A 25,379-nucleotide genomic window follows, 5' to 3' on the forward strand; every position below is an offset into this window, starting at 1 on the left:
AGCAGGAACTTCTTATTGTAACATTTGTTAATGTCTGTTATGTACTTCGCAGATAAAGATTCTAGTTGCCTACTGATGTACTATGTTCTTCATCTGTAAATATGTTTGTAATTAATTGCTATGTGAAATTGTTAATCACTATGTAATCCAATGTAACTACTGTCTGTTTGTTTTAACTGTGAAGTTTTTCTCCCTGGGCCTCCGCTGAAAATGGACCTACGTCCAGTCGGACATTCCCGGTCAACAAATGTAAATAAAATAAATAAAATAATAAAAATAAAAACAAATAAATGTCTCCAATTACAGGCCTATTGCCATCTTATCTCCACTATCCGAAATTCTAGAGAAACGTATCCAGTCCCAACTTGTCATACTTAATTTCCAATAACCTTTTAACTAATTCCCATCATGGCTTTGGACCCAACCACAGTACAACTACAGCTCTCTTAAGCTTCACAAACTCTATCAACGATTTCAGAAACAATGGCCATCTAGTCTCCTCCATTTTCCTTGACATGTTCAAAGCAGTCAATACTCTCTCCCATTTGAAACTTCTCAATGAACTTTCATCCCTTAAACTAAGACAATCTGTCCTTATATGGTTTCACAATTACTTATCTGACCATCAGCAGGCTGTAAAATGGCAACATGAACTGTCTTCTCTACTTCCTGTCCCATTATTCATCCCACAAGGATCAATTCTAGGTATTCTCCTATTTTCTATCCTCACCAACAAGCTTCACACTGCAATCGACCAGGTCATTACCATACAATATGCTGATGACTCAACACTTATATGCACAGAGCCCTCTCTTTCTAAACTCCAGGAAATCACCCAAAAATCCTTCACAAAGGTAGAATCTTGGCTCTCTGATGCTCAGTTAATCCTCTATCCCAGTAAAACTAATCTTAAGATTTTCTCGCAAATCAATACATCAGATCTCCTGTTCCCCTTCATGATTCATTCTTCTAATAACAAAAAAATGGAACCTGTTTCTCACACTAAGTTTCTTGGTGTTACAACTGAGATTTGACAAACATATTACCTTAATTATTAAAAAAGTTCATATTGAATTAGACTCTTCCTACAGAGTCAAACCCTTCCTCACTGGCTCCACAAGACAATCTATTGCTAGCACACACTTAATCTCTTCTCTTCTCTTCTTTATGCCTCACCCATTCTCACTAACCTGTAAAAAACAGGCCTGGCAAAACTAGATGCCTGCTACAACAAATTTGTCAGATCTGCCACCATCTCTCCTCATAGATATCATCATTGTACTCTGCCATGCCAACTAAACTGGCTTAAACTCCCCAATTTCCTCACATACACCCAACTCACTATGGCCCATAGCATACTTTACCTCCCAGACTGGTGTCCTGCACTCCACAGCCTACTTCAACCTCGGTCTAATAAAATAATACTTAGATCTTCTGACAGATTTCTCTTACAAGTCACAAAAGCTAACAGCTGTTCTGGCAATTCTCTTTACTCCAACTAGATTGTCAGAACATGGAACTCAATACCCCAAAATATACTTACTATACCAGATCACCTACAGTTCAAATTTCTCCTCAGATCTTACCTATCTAATGCTTGGCTCTGCTTCTGCCTTACACCTGTCTGATTCCCTCTTTCCCTTCCTGCCTACTTTATAGACTTTCTTTCACTTCACCACACTGTTGATCATTACTTGCTCAACCTGATAGAAGTCTATCTTTCCCATCTGTTTCCCCTCTTACACTCTTGTTTTAGTTCTCCTGTCTATTTCTCTGTGCTTCATCCTTTTTCTCTTTCTTTCTGAACATCTCTACTACATCCTACTTTAAGTTCACTTCTCTCTTAGTTTAATCATATAAACAAAGTAATATAATTACTTCCCGCCATCCTCCTCTTGTATAGTTATGTTCTGTCTTTTCTTGAATATCTCTATTTATATTTTGTTTTCTTTGTATGTACCTCTGCTGTGTTAGCTTATGTTTAGTATAATTTGTTATTTGTAGCAATCTTTATTCTGTTTGGGTTTTTACCCCCCTCTCCAGGCCTCCGCTGTAAAAGAGCGTGTGCCCAGTCAGTCGGACTTTCCTGTCAACAAACATTAAATAACTAAATAATAAAAAATATTCTGAGAAAGGGCAGTCTCGGACATAATATATGTAGGCCCACATTTTCAGTCTTTCAGTCTTGATCTTCTGGGACTCACACTAATGAGTCTTGGAATATGAGATGGTTACAGTATGTTTACAAGATGACACTGATAAACCATAAGAGAAAGTCTGCTTAGAAGAAGAAAAATGGAAATGTTGCAAGGTAGTAAAGAACAAGTATTTAGTAAGCAAATGTTTTTTCTATAACAATAATACATGTGGATGGTAGTAAATACAGTAAATGAAATTAGAAATGTTGTGCTGAGCAAGAAAGTATATGTCATTTTTAATGTTCAGTAGAAAAGATGTACACAAAAAGGCCACTGAAATTAAAAAAAAAGAAAATTGTTTTGTTCATAGGCTTAGAACAATAGTTGGGTGTGATGGTAAGTAAATAATGACAGATAAAGGGTAAATAAAAAATAATCACATGATGCCTGGAAGAACATTATATACAGATTTACAAAATGAAAACTGAAAAAGAAAGAATGTGCCCAGTTTATATACACACTAATAAGAATGTTTTAATAATAAGGACTGAGGTTTAGTAAAGGATACCATACAGTGCAAAAAATGTGAATTTGTCAGTGAGACATAGTCATAAAAATACATGAATTTAAAAAGCAGGTCTTGTAGACTCCCTTCTGTAATGGGAATATATATACAGCACTGAGTCTTTGAAGCAGTTTTCAGTGTGTGTAAGTGACTGCCTAGTCATTACTCATGTAGTCATTCCAGTACAAATGTGTAGACCCAGTGTGCAGAACTGATCACTCTGCAAACATTATTAGCCACAACACTGCTATTATGATCTTTCCGTGTGCCTATCTGCTGCCCCATGTGTTTGCCATTACACAACCTCATATCACATATCCATCTGTTACAGTTAGCCAGCCATACAAGCTTATACGTATACACATATATAGACAAAGTTGTTGTTTTGCAATTTGTGTCATGCACATTACTTGCACACTGTCTTCCCACACATTCTCAATTAAACTCGGTTTTTATTATATAAAAACATTTAGTTCATTATTCAACAGTAACAGATTCAGAACAGGTCACTGTTCTGTGTAGTAGAGGTTAAACCTCTGTAAATTATACTTTTCTGCTGTTGTACCTAGCACCAATTATCGTGCTTTTTAGTTAATGTTCCATTAAAGGGCAATTTTTCCTGATGCGTGATGCCATTTCCCCAAAGGTAATTAAGTGTCCATAATACTGGGATGTTCACAAGAAAATGCATGGTCTTTTACAATCAGCAAGGGGAATCTAACACTAAAAGCATGCAGAAAGAGAAGTAGCAGGCATAACCTCCTTTAATCTGAAAATAATAAGCCGTCTAAAATGCAGATGACATCGACAGCTAATAATGTGAGTGTTCACACAGTTATATGAAAGTCTGTGTAACAGCCAGCATTATATCAGGTTTCTTGAAAAACACATTGAAACAAATACATCAGGTTTGATTTTATTTCAAATTTTATGTAAACAACACGCATTAAGAGATAAGTATTTTATGACATGAAGCTTAAAGAAAAAAGTGTTAATAGATATATGTGCATTCTGCTGTCACAGTTACCTGGTAATTTAACCAATAAATGTAAGCACACTCAATGTTTCAGTTTTTTATCGTTGTGGTACACACTGTATATTTCTTTGTTGATTTTTTTTCTGTGCTGAGGAAAACAAATGCAAGGAGGATATATTTGAATTGTTCAGTACTGCTCAGGCATCTGTGTGAGCAGTTGGTTTAGGACAAGAAAAAGGAATCATCACTCCAGTATTCTTCAGGAAAATGAATGGCTGTTGGAGGTCGTATCCTTTTTAGTCTACAAGATGATGATGAAATATGCCTAAGTCAACTGATATAACTGCGGAAGAAAATGAACATTAACGGGAAGCATCTTCTCCAGTAATTGTGTGGAAATAGCAGGATTAACAGACTTTGCATTTAGGAAAACATTTCTGAGTGTGTCAGAAACAATTGTTTTAATTGTATAACAGTGACATACAGATGGATAGTGTGGAGACAGTATGATTTGTGGTGTCATAGGGTATATTGAGCAATAACTGACAAATGTGGCAATTATGGCCTACCCTGCTGAAATCGAAAAATGTAGGCACTGCCCATTATTCGGGAAGTACATAGACAAAGAATGAAATAGTATGCATGCATTTTTCAACATATTCGAAGCACTGAATAAAATGCAAACTGTTAAATCATCAGCAGTTAATGACAAACAAACACAACTAAAAACACATAATTACAACATACATCAATTACATACATATTTAAACTAAAAACACTGCATGCTAACAAAGTAGGACAACTGGTCCTACACTTTTACTCTAAGCATTTTTGGAATAAACATCAGAGGAGAAGAATCAGCTTTAGCTTTCTTAGGTAATAAGCTGTTATAGCACTGAATATATCCAACATGTCCAGCTTGGCCAATGTTTTGATACCAGCAAACCAAGCAATTCACACTTTTTTCAATAAAATGCATTGCTGACTGGATGTCGGGTCATATCATTCATACTTCAGTCAACAAAGAGATCAGTTTCTGCTAGACAAGTAAAATTAAACCAGAAAGAGAATTGTATGCTATATATACATGTATACAACCCCCCCCCCTTACATTTTATGGTTGGGTTAATACCTGGATAATGACATCTCAGAATCTCCTGGTATCATATGTGTAACACTGTCCATTGGGCTCTACTGACCATCAAACAGAAATTCACACAAGTTTTCAAAAATGGTAGGCATACAGCATTAGAACTTAAATCTAGACATTTAGCATAGCTTTTACAGTATTATCATTACTGCCCAGGTTATACAAATTATTAAGTTTGCTGAAAATCATTTTAAAGTGATCGTTATTAGACATGGTCACTAGATTACTGTTCACTGTTCACCACCCAGGCGTCTCCAAAATTAAATAAAGAACGCTTTGTGAAAAGGTGGTGGGTGTCTGTGAAATATCTTCAAAATCATTCCAGGGGAGTATAAAAAGTATTTCTTCAGCCTCTCAAGTATGTAGATGCATACCTGTCAAGTATCTGGTATTTCCCAGAAATAACACTTGTTTTTACTTCAATAGCAGGATGCCATGCAGTACAGTGCTGAGTAACCACTTTAAATTATAATTATTTGCAGTTTGGATAGGGACAACCCATCATCTGCATCAGAGTTGTCACTCAAGCATTTAGTGTGAATGTGTGCATGCACGGTATGTGAGTCAGGAGGCTCAGAGCAGTGTATTAGCAACTTGCTGCTACAGTGTGTGAATGTTTTTATGTAATATTTTGCCATATTGCCAAGACCTGAAGAAATGTTTTCAGTTTAGTAGTATCAATAAAATTTCTGGACTCCCCTGAAAAGCAGAGATGTCCTTGCATTTTAAGGATCACTTACTGTGTTGTCCAATGTTCTTTCTCTTATCCAATAGATTACATTGCATATGCCAGTTAGTTACCATTCCTGGCTAATAGGTTTCTGCATTCAGGAAATGAAGGAAAACCTGTTCTACTTGGTATCTCTCTGTTAATTGCTCTCAAGTGCCTATAAACTGACTACTCTCTGTTATACATTGACTTGACACCCTACCCCCAATTCTCAATTACCCCCGCTTACTCTACTATTCTACTTCCTATACATATTACACTTGTGAGTCCTATTCCATAACCCCCCCAAACAACCTTATTAGTATCATACAAACACTCCTGTTTCCTTTTACTTAATTGTCAACTTCCATGTAACATTTATCACCAAGTCCAACTACCTTTCTCCCTCCTATACTACTTTGCTCTATATACATTCATAGTCACACCCTCCCTAACAACACCTATCTATTCTGATTGTATTTCCTATTTTTCCCAAATAAACTCTCACTTCTTCCTATTTTACCTACATTCTTAATCTCTAGCCTTTTAACCTCTCCATTCCTTACATTCCATAGAAGATACAAGGGCAACCTAACTCTCTTCTTTCCCCAAGCCCAACACATTATAGCAGGACATCAAATTCCCCATTAGACTAGATCTTAATATAAGACTTGAGCAAACACACCACCTCAGGTACAATGTATGACTGCTTCAGTAATCATCTCCCAATCTATACAGCTAGACATCTTACACATCCACTTAAACACCGGGTTTATAAAAACACACATAACCTTTCCATATTTAACCCAGAAATTGTCATTACTTATCTATCATCTGGAACATCCTAAAAATCCTCCCCTTAGATGATGCTGTAAATGAATTCAGTATAACTTTCCTGAATATCCTAAATAGTCTTGTACGTCCTAGAAGAAAGAAACTAAAAACAAATAATGCAATTTGCCTATTCAGAAAGGCATTGAAATAATGGCAAAAATGTAACACAGCAATATCTTGAAAACCTCCGAATGTTTTGCAATCATACCAATAAACAAATTAATGAAGACAAAAAACTATACTATAATAAGTTTTAGAATAATAGTAAACACAACTATTATTCTGAAAGTTATTATAGTATAGGTTTTTGTCTTCATTAATTTGTTTTCTGGACAGCCATTAAAGAAATCATACATCTAGGCCATAAATTTTGCCCTAACCCTTTTTCCCATAACACATCACTAGAAACTGTAATACAATTAACTTCATAGATAGTATAGCATCTATAACCAAGTATTCCCCAAAACCTGATCCTAACTCTGCCCAGGAAATACTTATAACCACATCCACTTTCACCTTCAAACCTGTGAACACACCCTATATAAAACTGCTCTTAAACAAACACAAACCATGCTCTACTTCAGCTGATGACCTTCCAGGTGAATACTTTAACATAGCCTTTGACACAGTTGGTCACTGCAGACTTCTACTTCAAATGCCCTCATTAAATCTTTCTAAACATACCCTTCTGTGGTTCAAAAGCTACCTATTCAATAGGTATCAATCAAGAAAATTGCTCTCTACTCTCTCTTCATACCTTCTAGTCACCACTGGTGTGTTACAATAGTCTATCATTGGTCCCTTCCTCTATAAAATCCTCACCAACACCCTTCACACATCTACACAACAGGCCTCCCTAATAGAGTACACAGATAAATCAGCACTCATTTGCACATCTGACAATGTGGCACACATCCAAAAATTACTCAAGAAGCTTTAACAGCAGCTGAAACATGGCTTTGTAACTCACAACTCATACTCAGCCCTTGAGAAACAAACTACTACTTTTTCCCCAAATCCCTCTCCCAAGAAAAAAACAAAATTTAATATCCTCTCTCTTGAAGATACAACAACTGAAGTCACTTCTCATAACAAATTATTAGGTATGATAGTGGATGATAATCTTCAATTCGACCTGCATATACAAAATTGCACAAGAAATGCTCATCAAAAACTGGGGATGTTTATAGAGCCAAAACTGTTTTCTCACCAATGCAACTAAAGCTACACTTGCCCCTACCTATTTCCTCCCTGACTTCTTTATGGTGCTCCCATTCTTACAAACCTTCAGGCATCACAAAAATTAAAACCTGAACAATTCAATAACAAAGTTGCTAAATTTGCAGCAAATACCCATTGCAGAAACTGCCATGGTATAGCACTAAAAAGCCTAAATTGGTCAGAATTACCCCATCAGCTAACATATGCACACCTTCCTACCACCTATAAAATTATCCGGATTTTATCTCCTTGTCCAGCACTAATTAGCATTCTGTGCAACTATGTTCCTAGTTGGTCATTACGATCCAGTGATCAAAAACTCCTGTCTGCCCATAAACCTATCAAATCTTCTGGGCATTGTCTGTACTCATAACATGTTGCTAAAGCTTGAAACTCCTTATCTGTTCAGTATGCTCTCTCCCATCCTTCAATACCATTTTGAAAGACCTTCTAGCCAAAATCTGGCTCTGTTCTTGCTCAACATCAGTATAAACTATATCCCTAATTTTTAACAAATACCTGTTGTTACCTCACATCTCATTATTCTCCCTTCTTCACTCACTTCCTTTCTTCTATTAGTCTCTCACTGTCTCTCTCTCTCTCCACTGGCTTTTTGTCTAAATATAACATAAGCCTGCTTTTTTCTCACTTTGTATTGCAGTTCCTGTTTATATTATTCTAATTTACCTTTAACTTCTCTATAAATAGGCTAAAATTTGTCTAACTCTTAAATCAGTGGTGGAGCTAGGAATTTAAAAAAGGGGGCGGGGGCCACATTTGGGAAAATATACCAACAGGAAGTGTGTGGGGCTTGTGACGACCATGCCATGGCCCAGCAATCAAGGAGCCTCAATCCTCACCAATAACACCAGGGAGTGCCCTGGCCCAGCAATCAAGGAGCCCCAATTCTCACCACTAACACCAGGGAGGTTGTTTCCTAGATGAGGAAAGGATAACTAATGCACACAGTGAAGTACAATTTCCCTTAAATGCACACAGAGATCACAATCGGTCTGGGGCTGGTTGATCCCTTGCTCACCAGGTCCCCAATATGACTCCCCACTGGCACAGCTATAGGGTCCAGATCTCAGCCTAGCTGGTCAAGCTAAAACCTCCAGTACCCTCTCTGTCCAACCAGTGCTTCATGTCCCTGCCAAGTAGCTGACACACCACACACACACTTTGAGAAGAGGTTATAAAACCACACAGACCCTCCTGGGAAAAGGCTGACACAGGTTCTCCAGCTGTGCCCCTGTTACCCAGACCATATGGTAGTAATTCCTGCCACCACCCAGCTAATAATATCAGCTACTAAAAGCCCCTTAAAAGGGTGTCCAATTATTACTGTGCAATATTATTATCCAATTGGTAATGTGACTATATGGTCTAAGGCTTATTAGAGTGGCATATTATGATAACCTCTATAAATATGCAATGTACTCTAGAGCTTATCTCTACACAAACCAGCCACAGGTAAAGGTTTTTAAAATATTTAATAATAAATAATTAAAACATCAGACAATACTACTACACCCCAGAGATGTCTAAGAGTTCAGAGATCACACAGAAACTTAAAACAATACAGTAGGACAGGTCTGATGTCAAATAAAAATCACTTAATCTAACTTTTTAATCTTTAGCTAATCTTAAGAGAAAACACAGTGCTATAAACCTACTTACATACATAAAGCATAAGCAGTGCTGGGTTAGATGCCCAAATTCAAAATGCTTACGGTCTCTCACTGAAAAATATTTTTAAACACTAACCTACAGCTCTGCTGAGGCCCTCCCAAATTACATCATTTTGACACTTAGGTTTTCTCAGGCCACAAACTGCATTATTTAGCAAGCTAATACCTGCAAAGGAAACTACAACAATACAAGGCATTTCACATATACACTCTAGCAGAAACCAGAGCAATAAAGCACCTCCCACATGTAAATTCTGGCCATTAACTTTAACCTTAAAACAATGGGCATGAAACCTTCATGCAGTCGACTGGAGCCAACTTGTAGACATCAAAGAGATTCATAAGATCTTTTCAGCTTCAAAAGACACATTTGAAATGCTTGGCTTGGTTTCTTTACAGCAGATGGCGATGTTGCAACAATCTTGACGTTCACATTTTACAGTGTTTTCTTTCATTTAAAAACACAAGCCTGTATTTTACATTTATATATACAGTTGATAGAATTATGTATCAAATTCTATTTGACTAGGCTGGCAGCCTTTGCCCATCTTCCTCCAATCTTCACATCCCCCCCCCCCGGGAAATCAATCAAGTTTTTCAAGTGCCCCTTGAGAAACATCGCTTGAGAGTGTCAAGTCTATCTGGGTGTACCTCACCCCATTCCCTGTCTTGAGAGCGCATCTGCATTGGCATTGCTACTCCCACTGCGGTGCTGCATTGACATATATGCTTGCAACCCCAGGCACCATCTTAGGAACTTGGCATTTTGCTGACTGGCTCTGTTTAACCATGTTAGAGGGTTGTGATCTGTCATCACAGTGAATTTAACTTCCATACAGATAAGGCTGAAGTTTTTGTAGTGCCCACACTATGGCTAGATATTCCTTTTCTTCTGCTGCATAGCACTCCTCCCTGGGTTGGAGCCTATGACTGAGATAAACCACTGAGTAATCTTCTCCCTCTGAAGAAATCTGCTTAAGTACAGTCCCCACCCCATAGTTTGAAGCATCCACCTGCACAAGAAATTCTTTGCTCTAGTCTGGACTGGCTAACACAGGGGGTCCTCCCTGCCTGGTCACATGCTGGGGTCCACACTACCTTATCTGGCCTGTTCTTCCTTGTCAGGACTGTGAGGGGAGCAGCTATGGTACTATAATTGGGAACAAACTCTCTGTAGTACCCTGCTGTCCCTAATAATGTCCTCACCTGCTTTTTGGTAACAGGTGCAGGCCATGCCTGAATAGCTTCCACTTTGGCAGGTTCTGGCCTTATCTTACCACTCCCCACTCTATGTCCAAGGTAGGAGACCTCTGCCATACCCACCTGACATTTGCTCGGCTTAATGGTCAACCCTGCCCTCTGTAGTCTGCCCAGCACCTCCCTGACTTGTTGAAGGTGCTCTTGCCAGGAATGGCTGTAGATAGCAATATCATCCATGTAAGCAAGGGCAAACCCTCCTGCTCCTGCTTGGATATTATCCATCAGTCTCTGGAAAGTCACTGCGGAATTCTTCATCCCAAAGGGCATCTTTGTGAACTCATGCAAGCCAAAAGGAGTCACAAAGGCTGACTTCTCTCTAGCACTGGGAGTCAAGGGCACCTGCCAGTAACCCTTGGTGTGATCAATGGTTGTAAGATACTTAGCCCCACCCAGCTGCTCTAGGGCCTCATCTGTCCTAAGTATGGGGTAAGCGTCTGACTCTGTGTGACTATTTAATTTCTTGTAATCCACACAGAACTTGATGCTGCCATCCTTCTTTGGCACCAGTACCACTGGGGAGGCCCAGGGACTGTTGGACTCCTGAATCACCCCTAGTTCCAGCATCTGCTTTACCTCTTCCCTCAGAATCTGTTTGACTCTCTCAGGCACCCTATAAGAGGCCTGCCTGATAGGCCTTTGGGGTCCTGTATCCACCTGGTGCTGCCTCAGGTGGGTGCTCCCTGGTTTCCCAGTGAACATGCCCCAAACCCCTGCAACACTGCTTGGAATTCTCGAACCTGGGTAGGAGATAGCTGCTGGGACATTGCTACCCCTTCCACAGAGGTGTCAGCCCGAGCCTCACTGAGGAGATTAGTCATAAGGTCTCTCTCAGACTCCTCCTGTAATCCACTGCAAATGCTCAGCACAAGGGCCTCCCTATCAGGATAAGGTTTCATCATGTTAACATGGTACAATTTGTGCCCCTGCCTTCTGCCTAGCAGTTCCGCCATGTAGTTAACATCACTTACCTTTCTTACTACCTTGTAGGGTCCCTCCCAAGCTGCTTGCAACTTGTTATGTCTGGCAGGAATGAGAAACATCACCTGCTGCCCTACAGCATATCTCTAGCTTGAACATTCCTGTCATACCACACCTTTTTCTGTTGTTGGGCTTCTGCCAGGTACTCTTGGGCCAGGCCCATGAGTTCCCTGAGCCTTGTCCTGAAGTTCAGGACATATGCCACAACAGACTCGTTGTGAGACTCACACTCACCTTCCCACTCATCTCGAATTAAATCTAGAGATCCCCTCACCCTATGCCCATACAGCAACTCAAAGGGTGAAAAACCTGTGGATTCCTGGGGAACCTCTCTGTAAGCAAACAACAGATGGATCAAATATTTCTCCCACTTCCCCTTAAACTGATCTGCAAATGCCCATAGCATGGACTTGATTGTAGAGTTTAATCTCTCAACAAGACCATTAGTCTGGGGATGGTAGGGGGTGGTCTTCATGTGCTTCACCCCACTGGACTTCCACAGATAAGCTAGCAGGTCTGACATAAAATTGGCACCTCTGTCAGACAGTATTTTCTTTGGGAAACCTACCCTGCTGAAAATCTCTAGCAAAGCATTTGACACCTTCTTGGCCTCAATGGAGGACAAAGCCACTACCTCAGGGTATCGTGTAGTATAATCCACTACCACTAGGATATACTTTTTCCCTGTGGAACTTGGGGTACTCAGGGGACCCACAATATCCATAGCTACCCTCTGAAATGGATCCTCAATCACAGGCAAAGGCATCAAAGGAGCTCTCACCTTGTCTCCTGCCTTGTACTCCTTTAGCACTGCTCAAAGGTCTTGCAGTACCCTGTTACATCTCTGGAAATTTCAGGCCAATAGAAGTTTTGCGTAATATGCCTGTTTGTACGTATTATGCCCATATGACCTGCAAAGGGAATAGCATGGGCTATGGCTAGAAGCTCCAGACTGTAAGCTCTAGGCACTACCAACTGCTGTACTCTCTCACCTTCTAGCCCTCCCTCAGGGGTCCATTCTCTGTACAGTAACCCTTTGTTCCAGTATACAGATCCCCCTTGCCTTGAGAATCAGGTGCCTACCTAGCTACCTTCCTCAGGCCTTTCAGTGTAGGATCTGAGAGCTGAGCCTGTCTCAGCTCTCTCCTTGTAACCCTTCCCAGTTCCCCTTCCACAGGAAGTCTGGCATCCTCTGACAGCAGTGCCTCACTGTCAGCCTGGGTACTACTACTCACCTCTACCTTTGCAGTTACCCTGTCCAAGGGAACATCAGTACCTACAAGCAGCTGTGGCTCACATTCAATCTCACTGCTACAGTGTAGCTCACTCCCTGAAGTAACCACCTCAGCAGTCCTGGCTGCAAGTGTGCAGTTTGTCTGGGTCTCCCCCAGCCTACCAGACTTACATGCTTGTCTCCAAGCTTGACTGCATGTAACTGCACAAGTGCAGGGTACTGCACTATCAAAATCATTCCCTATCAGGACATCTGCAGGTATATTCTCAAACACACCTACTTGCTGGCTCCTTTTCCACCTTCCCAGTCAAGGTGAACCCTAGCCAAAGGTATTTGGAATGGGATCCCTCCTAAAGCCCTGACTGGAGTAGACTGCCCAGGCAAGTAGAGCTCCTTTGTAACCAGTGCAGGCTTTATAATGGTTATATCAGAGACTGTGTCTCTCTTAGCAATGGTCTCTTTGCCATTCACTACAATAGGATATAACCTCTGGTGGTAGTTTGGTACCCTTGTTGCCCCAAGACAACCTACTATTGGCATTTTGTCTTTCCCACTTACTGGCTCTTTCAACTTTGGTTCCCCACCTTGCCTCCGTGGACATCTGTATGCCACATGGCCCAACTGGTTGCATTCAGAACATTTAACTCTAGCTCCTGGATGTCTACCCAGACTACTGGCTTCCCCCTGCTACTGGTGGATTCTGTTGGGGCAGTCTGTGCTGCCCACCATGGGTTCCTTTTGACCCATGAGCAGTACTGGGTGTCCCCTTCCTGTGCAGGACTGCCCTGCTGGCCAGGTGTAGGTCTCCTTTCTTCCCCAACTCTTCTGAAGTAGCACACTATCAGCTAACCAGATACTCATGTCCTAAGGCAAAGTGCTAGGGGCTTGCTCCCTTACCAAAAGGTCTGCCAGCCCTTCAGAAGTGGTGACCTGACATCCACTCACCCAGCTATGAAAATAAGTGTCAGTTCAGCAACATATTCACATACATTTCCATCTGCCTTGCGTCTATGCTCACAAAACTTTTTCCTATACATTTCAGGTGTTAGCTTAAAACATTCCAACAAGTGTGTTTTTACAGCAGTATAATCAAAACAGTCAGTGTCATGTATTTTTGCTAAAGAAGTTACAGCTTTACCATGGAGTAAGGGGGTCAGGAACCGTACCCAGAGCCCTTGGTCAACTTCATCCTGTTTACATACCCGCTCAAACATATGAATGAAGCTATCAAAATTATCCCCTTCTTTAAACTGTGGACAAAATTTACTGACCTTTTGTGCTTCTGGGGTCCAGTTACTCCCTTCCCCATTACCCTCATGACTCTGGCAAAGAGTCAGTATTTCCCTCCCATGCCTCCTCTGCCATTCATTTTCCTCAGCTTGTAGACTCCTCATTTTCTCAGCTGCTTCTAATTCCATACACCTGGCCTCCAACTCAAGTCTCTTTAGCTACAGCTGGATTTTTAAGTCCACTGCAAAAAGGTTGAGCTGTCCATTCTCCGAGGATATTGTATCTCCACTGTCAGTCTGATTGTCCTCCAGGCTGTTTTCTGATGCAGGTGTAACCAAGGCTGCAATCAGGTCTGCCTTAGTCAGTTTTCCATGAACCAGTCCCCTAGCATGGCACATCTCTGCCAGCTGGCTCCTTGTCAGCTTTCCATACTCCTCTGCTGGCATGCTGCCTGCTCACCCTGACTAACACTAAGTTAACAAAAGAAATAAAACAATTGTCATCTGAACACTGAGTATACACTGTGTGGCTGTTTTAGAGTACAAAACACTTTTAGAGATCACTATACATAAGCTACAGGAATTCACTTTACCCACAACACTACAAGCCAATTAGTGTTTGTGAACTAATCAATAAGTGATGTGGATCCCACCACAGCAAGCCAATATGTGATAGGATTTCCCAACCACTGCCACCAATATGTTTTAGGATATCCACCAATATGTGATGACCGTGCCCTAGCCCAGCAATCAAGGAGCCTCAATCCTCACCACTAACACTAGGGAGGTTGTCTCCTAGAAGAGGAAATGATAACTCATACACACAGTAAAGTACAATTTCTCTTAAGTGCACACAGAGATCACAGTCAGTCTGGGGCTGGTTGCTCCCTTGCTCACTAGGTCCCCAATAAGACTCCCCAATGGCACAGCTATAGGGTCCAGATCTCAGCCTAGCTGGGCAAGCTAAAACCTCCAGTACCCTCTCTGTCAAATCAGTGCTTCGTGTCCCTGCTAAGTAGCTGACACACCACATGCACACTTTGAGAAGAGGTTATACAACCACACAGACCCTCCTGGGGAAAAGGCTGGCACAGGTTCTACAGCTGTGCCCCAATTACCCAGACCATATGGTAGTTATTCTTGCCATCACACAGATAATAATATCAGCTACTAAAAGGCCCTTAAAAGGGTGTCCAATTATTAGTGTGCAATATTATTATCCAATTTGTAATGTGACTATACAGTCTAAGGCTTATTAGAGTGGCCTATTATGATAACCTCTATAAATATGCAATGTACTCTAGAGCTTATCTCTACACAAACCAGCCACAGGTAAATATTTTTAAAATATTTAATAATAAATAATTAAAACACAAGACAATACTACTACACCACAGAGATATCTAAGAGTTCAGAGATCACACAGAAACTTAAAACAATACAGTAGGACAGGTCTGATGTCAAAGAAAAATCACTTAATCTAACTTTCTAATCTTTAGCTAATCTTAAGAGAAAACACAGTGCTATAATTCTACTTACATACATAAAGCATGAGCAGTGCTGGGTTAGATGTCCAAGATCAAAATGCTTACAGTCTCTCACTGAACAATAGTTTTTAAACATTAACCTACAGCTCTGCTGAGGCCCTCTCAAATTACATCATTTTGACACTTAGGTTTTCTCAGGCCAAAAACTGCATTATTTAGCAAGCTAACACCTGCTCAGGAAACTACAACAATACAAGGCATTTCACATATACACTCTAGCAGAAACCAGAGCAATAAAGCACCTTCCACATGTAAATTCTGTCCCTTAACCTTAACCTTAAAACGATGGGCATGAAACCTTCATCCAGACCCACTGGAGCCGACTTGTAGACATCAAAGAGATTCATAAGATCTTTTCAGCTTCAGAAAGACACATTTGAAATGCTTGGCTTGGTTTTCCTTACAGCAGATGGTAATGTTGCAACAATCTTGAAGTTCACATTTTACAGTGTTGTCTTTCATTTAAAAACACAAGCCTGTATTTTACATTTATATATACAGTTGATAGAATTATGTATCAAATTCTATTTGACTAGGCTGGCAGTCTTCACCCATCTTCTTCCAATCTTCACAGGGGTGATAAACAGAGATGACCTTAGATTAAATTGTGCCTTGTTTCCCTCCATCTTGACCTTTAAACAATATTCAGATTACTTATCATTACCTGTTCTTATATTTTTATTTTATTCTTCCCTATTCTCATATTTTTATTTTATTCTTCAGCTTGTCCTGCATTCTTTCAACATGCTCTAAGTGGCAAACAGTGTGCTATATAACTATAATAAATAAGTGGATTAAGACTGTTCAGTTGTGTAGGTAAATTTGCTATAACAGTAAATGTTCAAATGATCCCTGCTGTAGTAGCCTAATCTATTGGCTTTACATCCTGCAACGCTTCAGGGCACCTTCCACTCACCCATACCATCAGCTTGAGCTAAGTTGGCTAAAAAAACAGGTTTGAGTGCCAAGACCTTCAGAGCTTTCCTGCCAACTGACAGAGGGAGACTGAGCCCTGGGAAGACATTGTTAGGGATAAAAAATATCTACACACATGAATAAAAAAAAAACTCCAAAGAAAAAGGGGGGGTGGCTACTGCAGCAGTGGTCATTCAAACATCTACTGCCATGGTAAATTTATTTATACAACTGTACTATGTTCTTCATATGGACCATTGCTGTGATAGCCTAAGCTGTATGGGTAGATTCCCATAGCTTAGAACAACTGGGAGGTAAAAGAAGGGTCCAGGAAGCCCTGGAGAATGGCCTTAACAAAACTTGATCTAGACCTGGAGAAGGAATCTGGCGTGCCATGCTTTGTAAAAGTATTTACAGAGGACAAAGTCACATCTTCTAGAATACTTCTATAATTCAACTCTTCCTAAAAAATCATAGATGAAACAGGCATGATAGGATATGGCTTGACCCTACCTGAAATAGTTTTGTTGTGGTGAAAATAACAAAATGTAATAGCCCAAGATATCCATTTGGTAATAGTCTGCTTTGACACAGGTTGTCCTTTCTCCTTACCTTAAACAACTGAGTGAAAGTTCTGAAAAAAATTGTAATGTCAAGATAGTATGAAGTATCCTTTGCCCCTCATGTTGGGGCTCAGGAAAATGGATAGTTTGGCTTTAAGTAAATTTGAATGGCACTTTAAGCATAAAAAAGCATTACTTCTCAAGGAAACCCTGTCCTGTGGAAAATTAAATAAAGCTGACCTATCATAATATATTTTTCTTGCAGAGGTCACATCAGAGCAAGGAATAAAATGTTTTTCCATCTTAAGAACCTCAAGTCAGCCAGGTGAGCCGGTTCAAATGGATCAAGTGTTAGCCTCTCTAACACAAAATTATTGTCCCAAGGAGGAGCAATTGGTTTTCTTGGAGATCTGTTATGTAAAACACCCTTTAAAAATATGTTGACAGGGGAATGCCTTGTAAAAGTAGGATCCATGGGCAGACATGCTGAAATGGCACACAAATTAACCTTGATAGAGGATGATATTCTAAAACAAGTGAAACACTACTCTGCATTGGTTCAGGTTATGTTTTAGATACCAGATAGAAAACATTTTCCATTTGCTAATATATCATTTTCTAGAAGAGGGGTTTCTTGCCTCCATTAGTACCTTCTGCACATCCTCAGTAAACAAGTGCCTAAAAGGCACTAAGACCCTAAGATCTAGCAGTCAGTTAATGTTGTTCGGGGTTGGGATGTATACAATTTCCCTGTTCTTTTCTTTTTTTAAACAAGAAACATCTTTATTAAATTAACACTTATGACACAGGCAATCATACATCTCTATAAATGAAAACAAACCCGATTGACATATTTTCAGTTACTAACATTATACATCACTTATAGTCTTTCCAGTCATTATCAGTCAAATTACAAAGTTCATGCAGTTCCTGTCTTCCCATAAACATCATTCCTCCTCCAAAACATTTTTCTGCATGTATTGTTCCCACCATTCCTATTTTTTCCTTGTAATTTGTTCCTACCTTTTTCTAAAGCTCCCAGTTCAAGTTGTTTTATCTCCATTAATATATTTACTACTTCTAATACAGGTGGTTTAGATTTTGATTTTTATCTTCTAGTAATTGTTTTTTTGGCAGCCACCAGAATTAAACTCAGCAAGGCCTTACTATATCTAACCATTTTCCTATTCTGTATCACAGATCAAAAAATCATTTCCTTAGTAACACCAATTTGCTCACCCAGTATTTCTGATAGAGTATTCTGCAAGGAATTTTTAAAGTCTGCCAACTCATTACAATCCAAAAAATATGTTCCCAATTGCCTCTTTTGTCTCTGTTCTTGTGTGACTAGATCTAGTCTGTGAGGAAACTTGTGGTAATTGTCCCTGGTCAATTCCAAAAGAAGGGATAAACACTGTTGCCTGGGCCAGAAGGCAGCCATCACAATGATCTTAGGGGATTCATTCTGAACCTTCATAATTACCTTGAATATTAGAATAGGTAGAAAAGCATACAGGAATATTCCTTTCCAAGGAAAGGAACAAGTATCTGCCTTCCTCTTGCGTGAAGTCTTGGAGCAGAATTTTGCCAGCTGATTGCTCAATGGGAAGGCAAAAAGACCTACTTGAGGAACTCCCCACAGGTGGATCAGATCTTGGAAGAGCCCCAATTTATTTTCATTCATGAAGATCTGCCTTTGTCCTGTCCATCTTGCCTGCCACACAATTTTACTCTGAAGGAATGTAGGATGTTGTGTGAGATTCTGTTGTAAAGCTGTATCCCATGATAACATGTCTATTCAGCAAAGGAGGTAAGACATGGTTCTCCCTATTTTTGTTATGTATCACATCACTCTGGTATTATCTGTAACAACTTGAAGTGGTCCTGGTGGCCAAAGGTGGTTTAGAGAACTGAGTGCCTTGATAAGGGCAAAATTCTCTTTACACTTATGTGTGTGTGTGTCTATCTTTGTTGTCCTTCTTTACATTTATGTGTTTGTTTTTGCATCTGTTCTTGTTGTTCCCAGATACCTTACACTTTTATCCCCCTACCAAAGTTCAGGGTAACTGTGGTTATTGACTGACTGGAGCAGGAGCAGAGAGGGAAAGACCTGGATTCAGGGAACTTGATGTCTCCACCAAGTGATGTATCTTCTCACACATCCCCGAACTGGAATCTGAAAAAATAACTAGTGTTGGTGCTGGGGCCAAAGAGACATCAGCTACTAGTATATCTTTCTCGTGTGGAGTCTCGTCAGAGGTATCATGAGAATCACAGATACTGTGAACTCAGAATCCTGATGTATTCCCTCCCTTTCCCATTAGGGGGATCCCAACAGTCACAAAAGACATTGCTAACCCCCAGTCCATAGTAGCTGTATATATAACTCCAGAGAGACTGGGGAAAATCTTTGGAATAGATCTAAATGTCGATACATTTTTCCTGTGGAGGAAACACTCTTTGTACTGAGGTTCTCTTGGAATCCCAGCCTGCATATAAGATCTCTCACCAAAGAGAGAGAGAGACTCCTGACACTTTGAAAAAGAGTCAGCATAGATAAGTAAGACATCTACATATAGAAAATTGTAGATACTATGTAGCCTGCAATGTCCTATATCTGGAGCTAGACACTTTCTGAACACTCTTGAGGCAGTAGATAGCCCAAAGGTTAAGGCAGAGAATGGATAATGTGATCCAGATACATAAAGCCTTAAGAAACATCTGAAGCCTTAATAAATAGGAAGGTGACGATAAGCATCTTTTAAATCTAAGGTTACCAAAAGACTCAAATGGGTTTGAAGGGGTAAGAGATTATGTTGTGAAAGGATCTTAAACTTGGGTACTCTCACAAACTAATTTAAGATAAAGGTCCATAACTGATCTCCATGCATGTTTTTGGCATCAGAAATATTCTTGAATAATAACGTCTTCCCCACTGGGAAAAAATAACTATTTCTATTACCCCCTCCTGATAAAGCATGTGGTGTAGGACAGGAGGGAACAGAGTGGTTTGGACTGGGAATGTAGAATAATTCCCAGCAAAGGACGGATCTCTTCCCACCAAGTCAGTCTCAGAACCCGTTTGTCTGAAACAACCTGTTCCCAAAGAGAGAGAAATGGAGATTCTGAATTTCTGTAAGGGATAACAGACTGCCAGAGTGGGAATTGGGACAAGGGGGTCTACATTAGAACATTGACTTTTTAAAACCTTGAATGTTCTAATATCGACCCCTATTCAGCGAACGCTGACAACATCGAACATGCAGAACAGCAAATTTTTTCCCTTGGAAAAAATTTGCTGTTCCGACACACATACACACAATACAAACACACCAAACAAACAGCAGTCCACACACATATACCTAAAATCCTACATCTAACCCTGCACTAAACTGTACACACACCACTAGCTATCCACTTACGTTAACCCAAACCCTAACCCTAAGGTCCATCACTATCGCACACTCACCTCACCAGCGCCCTAACCCTAACTTACCTACCCTGGCCTAAACCTCACATCCACACAATCGTACATTTACCTGACCCGTGCCCTTACCCTAACTCACCTACCCTGCACCCTAACCCTCACGTCCACACAATCGCACACTTACCCGATCCTGACACTTAACTTTCAACCATAGTGCTGAACATAGCGAACCCACAGGAACAGCCAACCGAATTGCTTCCCTAGGAAGAAATTCGGTGTAATGCAGCTTTGCTATTTTCAGCATTCACTGAATAGGGGTCAATATTAGAACATTTGAAGTTGTGAAACTTCAATGTTCTAATACAGACCCGGAACAAGGCCCCTTACATACTTATTCTGACTTTTTGACTGTTTTATTTTTTTGTTCTGGGGGTCCTTTTTTCTTTTAGGGAACCTCCCCACCATTGTTTTTGTAATGTCTGCTTACCAGCATATTGCTGAGGCTGTTTGTTTTGTTTCTTGCTGCAGTTGGACAAGGGAACAAAATAACCGTTGGAAAATTTAGATTGGGAGGGATAAAGAAAAACAAATCTGAGAAATTCCCTGTATATCAGCTTAATCCTCTCATCACATTTTGATAACCTTTTCAGCAGTGGGACCAAAATCTCTATCCAAAGGTGAATTTAAAAGCTCATGTTTTACATCATCTATAAGGTTCTGAGAATAAAGCCAAGCAAACCTCCTCAGCACAGTACCAGTGGCAACCCAACCACAGTGGATGTAGTATCTACAGTCATAAACATACTTTAATTAACTAGTGACCTGAAAAATAAAATAAACCAAACCATACAAAGCAGATTTTTCATCACAGGAAGGAAATGCAGATAAACATTCTTCATATTATCACAATTAATCTCAATAAACTTTAACAAATGAGCCTGACAACTCAAAATTATAAAAAATTAAAGTTGCAGAAGCAAACACATTTCCACAAACTTAAAAACTGTTTTACCCTCCTTGTCAAAAGGGAAAGAATTAGAGTTAAAATGTTTGGCAGCAGCTGGATTAACTAAAATGAAAGCTGCTGGGTCTTGTTTGAGAAGACTGTATAAAAACTTAAAAGAATGAGAAACTTTATACATTTTATTTGCCTTTTTAGTGCCAGTAGACTGCGTATCAGAAAATTGCAAGCAGTAACACACACTTCCTCCAGAGCTGACAGAACTGGGGAAACGGGTAAAGGTTCTGAAAATTCCTTCTGTAACAGCTGATAACATTTTCTGGGGGACTGAGAAACTTCAGTGTTCCCCCACTGAGTACACTTGCACATTTTGGAAATAGTCTTGGAGAAAGAACCATTGATGGGGGATCCAGGTAACATGCTCTCCACTGAGGCTGAATCAGAATTCCGAGGGGGAAAAATTGTATCTGTTCCATCATATTCCTCTCTGGATATAATTTCTTGATTCTCTTGAGGAAAAGAGGAATCATGAATCACTTTTTTTGTTTAACAAGAACTACCTTCTAAAAAGGGTACAAGACCCAAAGCCGGACTTAATAAACTACTCCTGTCCAGTGAAAATGAAGCAGGAGTAGCTATAATTTTAGTTTTCTTTTTCTTTTTGTTGGGAAAATTAGGGATAACAAATTTCTTAATGGCAACAATAGCTTCCTCATGGATGGGCACAGTATTCTGGTTAAACAAGGGCACTTTCCCCACCATTTCTTGCAACACCAACAAAAGTGGTTGTCCCTTGCCCACTAAGGGGAGCCCAATAGCTGGAGAGGACATCACTAACCCCCACTGCATAGTGGCTGTATTTGCCACACAGCGAGATCTTAGGAAAAAGGATAGTGGTCTGCGGAAACAGCTTGGCCACAACCAAGTCTCTCACCTGCATCTGAGGCAAATAACCAGCCTGCTGTGGTAGCAAGCACCTTTATTGAATCATCACTTAAGACATAGGCAAAGGTACATTTATATGAAAGAAAACAAACCATGTGAGTAACTTCTACTAGCTAAGAATTATGACTAATGACCTTTGAGATATAACAAACTATTTATTGACAATTACTCAAATAAAATTGTGTCACCAGAGCAGCACTACATATTATTTCTTTATGGTCAAAACCACTACATGTCCCATGCACTGGTATATTATAATCATTTGAAGTTGCTGCTTCATAATTAAAAAAAAAAGAGCTGGTTTCCTGGTAGGATGAATTTACACAGAAATGCCTGCTGCTACAATAACATAGCTAAAGTTGCCACTACTGTCCCTCAGGACCCACCATTGTCATAGCTGAAAGCAATTAAATTGTTTTGACCTGCACAACTACCTAACATACTCACAACTAACTACAACACACAAACTCATTCATCATCCAGAAAAATGCCCTGCACTACAAAACTTATTATTGCCCTACTGTCCAGCAAGGGACATCCGTTCTAGTAAAAACATTCTTATTACTTGCAAATTAGTCCAATAATGTTGCAGGAGACTCACTCTTCTTCTAATACATTGCCAAGCTCTGGAATAGTATCCTCATACAAATAAAACTTACAGACAAACTCAAAAGTTAAACAACATCTTAACCAGTCCTGGTCCTGCACATGGTCATCACAAGGTTAAAACATTGTGTTCACCATACAATACTCTCCAAATACTCTCCTTAAACAGAATACTCTCAATCTCTCACTGAAATGACAAAACAATTTTTATACATAACTGCTGCCTGTACAATTCATTAAGTTGCACGTCTGCTTTCTCTTTAGTAATTTCTACCTCTGTAAAATCTTAGAATGCATAAATGTAACTACTGTTTGTGTATAAATGTAAATAGAAATGTAACTACTCTACTACTACTGTGTTTAACTGGAACTTAGTATAATGCAATGTAAGCACATGGAGTTTTCCTCCTCGGGCCTCCTCTGAAAATGATATTATCCAGTCTGAGATTGCCAGTAAACAAAGACAAAATAAATAATTAAACACATTTGTTAAGTTATATTTGCTGTATTCTACATTGCCAGCCTTTCTAGAAAAAAGGGATACTGCAATAAAATGAATAACTAACTTCCCTCAATAGCTGTGAATACCTCTCAACCTCTTAGTCCAAGAAATTTAGTTAAAGCCTAAATAATGGTGGGAGAAAGGGCCAAAAGAAGGGTCCGATTTTAAATATTGCTCTTATAAACTTAAAAAGTTAATAGAATAACAGTATTTGTGTCAGCATGCATTTTCCAAAGGAAATGAACTCTGAAACTTACATGCATGGCATCATTTAGGGATTTCAATCCTCAATAATTTTCCAGAAAATCACAAATTTTATTAAGCAAACACACCAAAAAATATGAGGGAAAAATCTGGAGATTTTGCAAAAATGTGTAAGTTGAGAGGTATGTGTGCTTTAAAATTAAAAAAAAAATGTTCTCTGAAGCAACCTCCTTATGTAAGAATTTGTTTCTCAACCCTCTACACACTCATGCATGCTCACATGTACTCACACATACTCACATACAGGCACTCACACTCACATATACACATGCACTCACAAACAGTCATATAGGTGTAATTGCACACTCACATACCCGCACTCTCGTATTTACACATATACTCACATATAGTCATAAACACGGGCTCATACATTCGCATACATGCACACCCTAGCATATAGACATGCACTCACGCACACCAACATATAAGCATGCATTTGCATACAGTTACATATATGCACTTGCAAACAGTAGCATACATGCACTTACAGACAAATGGAGACACACACACACACACACACACACACACACACACACACACACACACACACATGAACGCATACACTTTCTCCTTTTCTGATGTCCCTTTTGTCTGGCCCAATTTTCTTTAATTAAAAACAAAAATCTGAGCCAGGAGCTGGGGGTACAGTTAACGACTTGGTTCCGGCATCCTTGAGTAAGACTTCACTTCTCCATCAGTGTCTCCAAACCTTGGAAATCTGTACCTCTGTTGCTTTAGTTTACCTTGTTTTGAAAACTGAAGATTATTTTTTTCCAGTAGCAGCTGCACTGCACTCACATGATGAGTCACTGGAACTTCCAGGAAGAGGCTGGGCTATTTTCTCCTTATCTCTCAATAAATTCCTATCAGCTTCTCCCTCAACAGCAAGTCTAAAAATATATTGCCAATGCATCACTTTGGTAGCTGTGGTATATTTTTCTAGTTTCAAGGTTTGCTAAGTTTTTTTTCTTCCTTTTTTAATTTTGTGCTATGCTTTTACTGCACATAAGTCAAGACAGAAAAAGGGGAGGCCCCCACCTAAATCTGCAATTGGTTAAATCATTGTCATATAACTTGTATCAACTCTTAACCAATGTTTTCATATGTCTGATTTGGTATAATTATTTAATGTTATTTATTTTTTGTATTATTTTGAATGTCTGTAAAACTATTATTTTTAAAATGTTTTGTAATACTTTGGAGCTTTTCTTCCTGGGCCTCTGCTGGAAATGGGTTCCTTCTCAGTAGGACTTTCTCAGTAATCAAATATCAATAAAGAAAATTAATGCTATTTTCCTGTTTAAAAAAAACAGTAGACCCCCCTACTTTTGACATATATTCAGCTAATAACACCATTATCCAGCCAATAGATCAACTAAGTTACTACGGGTCACCATTGATAAGGATCTAAAATTTGATGCACACTTAGCCCTAGCCATAAAGAAAGTGCATTTCAAACTAGGGTCCCTTTATAGAATAAAACCTTTCCTAACTGACTCCACCAGACATACAATCTACAGAACTTACCTTCTATCTACCCTCTTATATGCCACACCCATTTTCACTTACTTATGAAACTGTGATTTAAGCAAAGTAGAATTGTGCTGTTACAAATTAACCAGATTTGCGAACAACCAACATGCAAGATCTCTTCACTGTAAAGT

Source organism: Protopterus annectens, chromosome 3.part0 (genome assembly GCF_019279795.1).
Source record: "Protopterus annectens isolate FY-2018-M chromosome 3.part0, PAN1.0, whole genome shotgun sequence".
Classification (NCBI taxonomy): Eukaryota; Metazoa; Chordata; order Ceratodontiformes; family Protopteridae; genus Protopterus; species Protopterus annectens.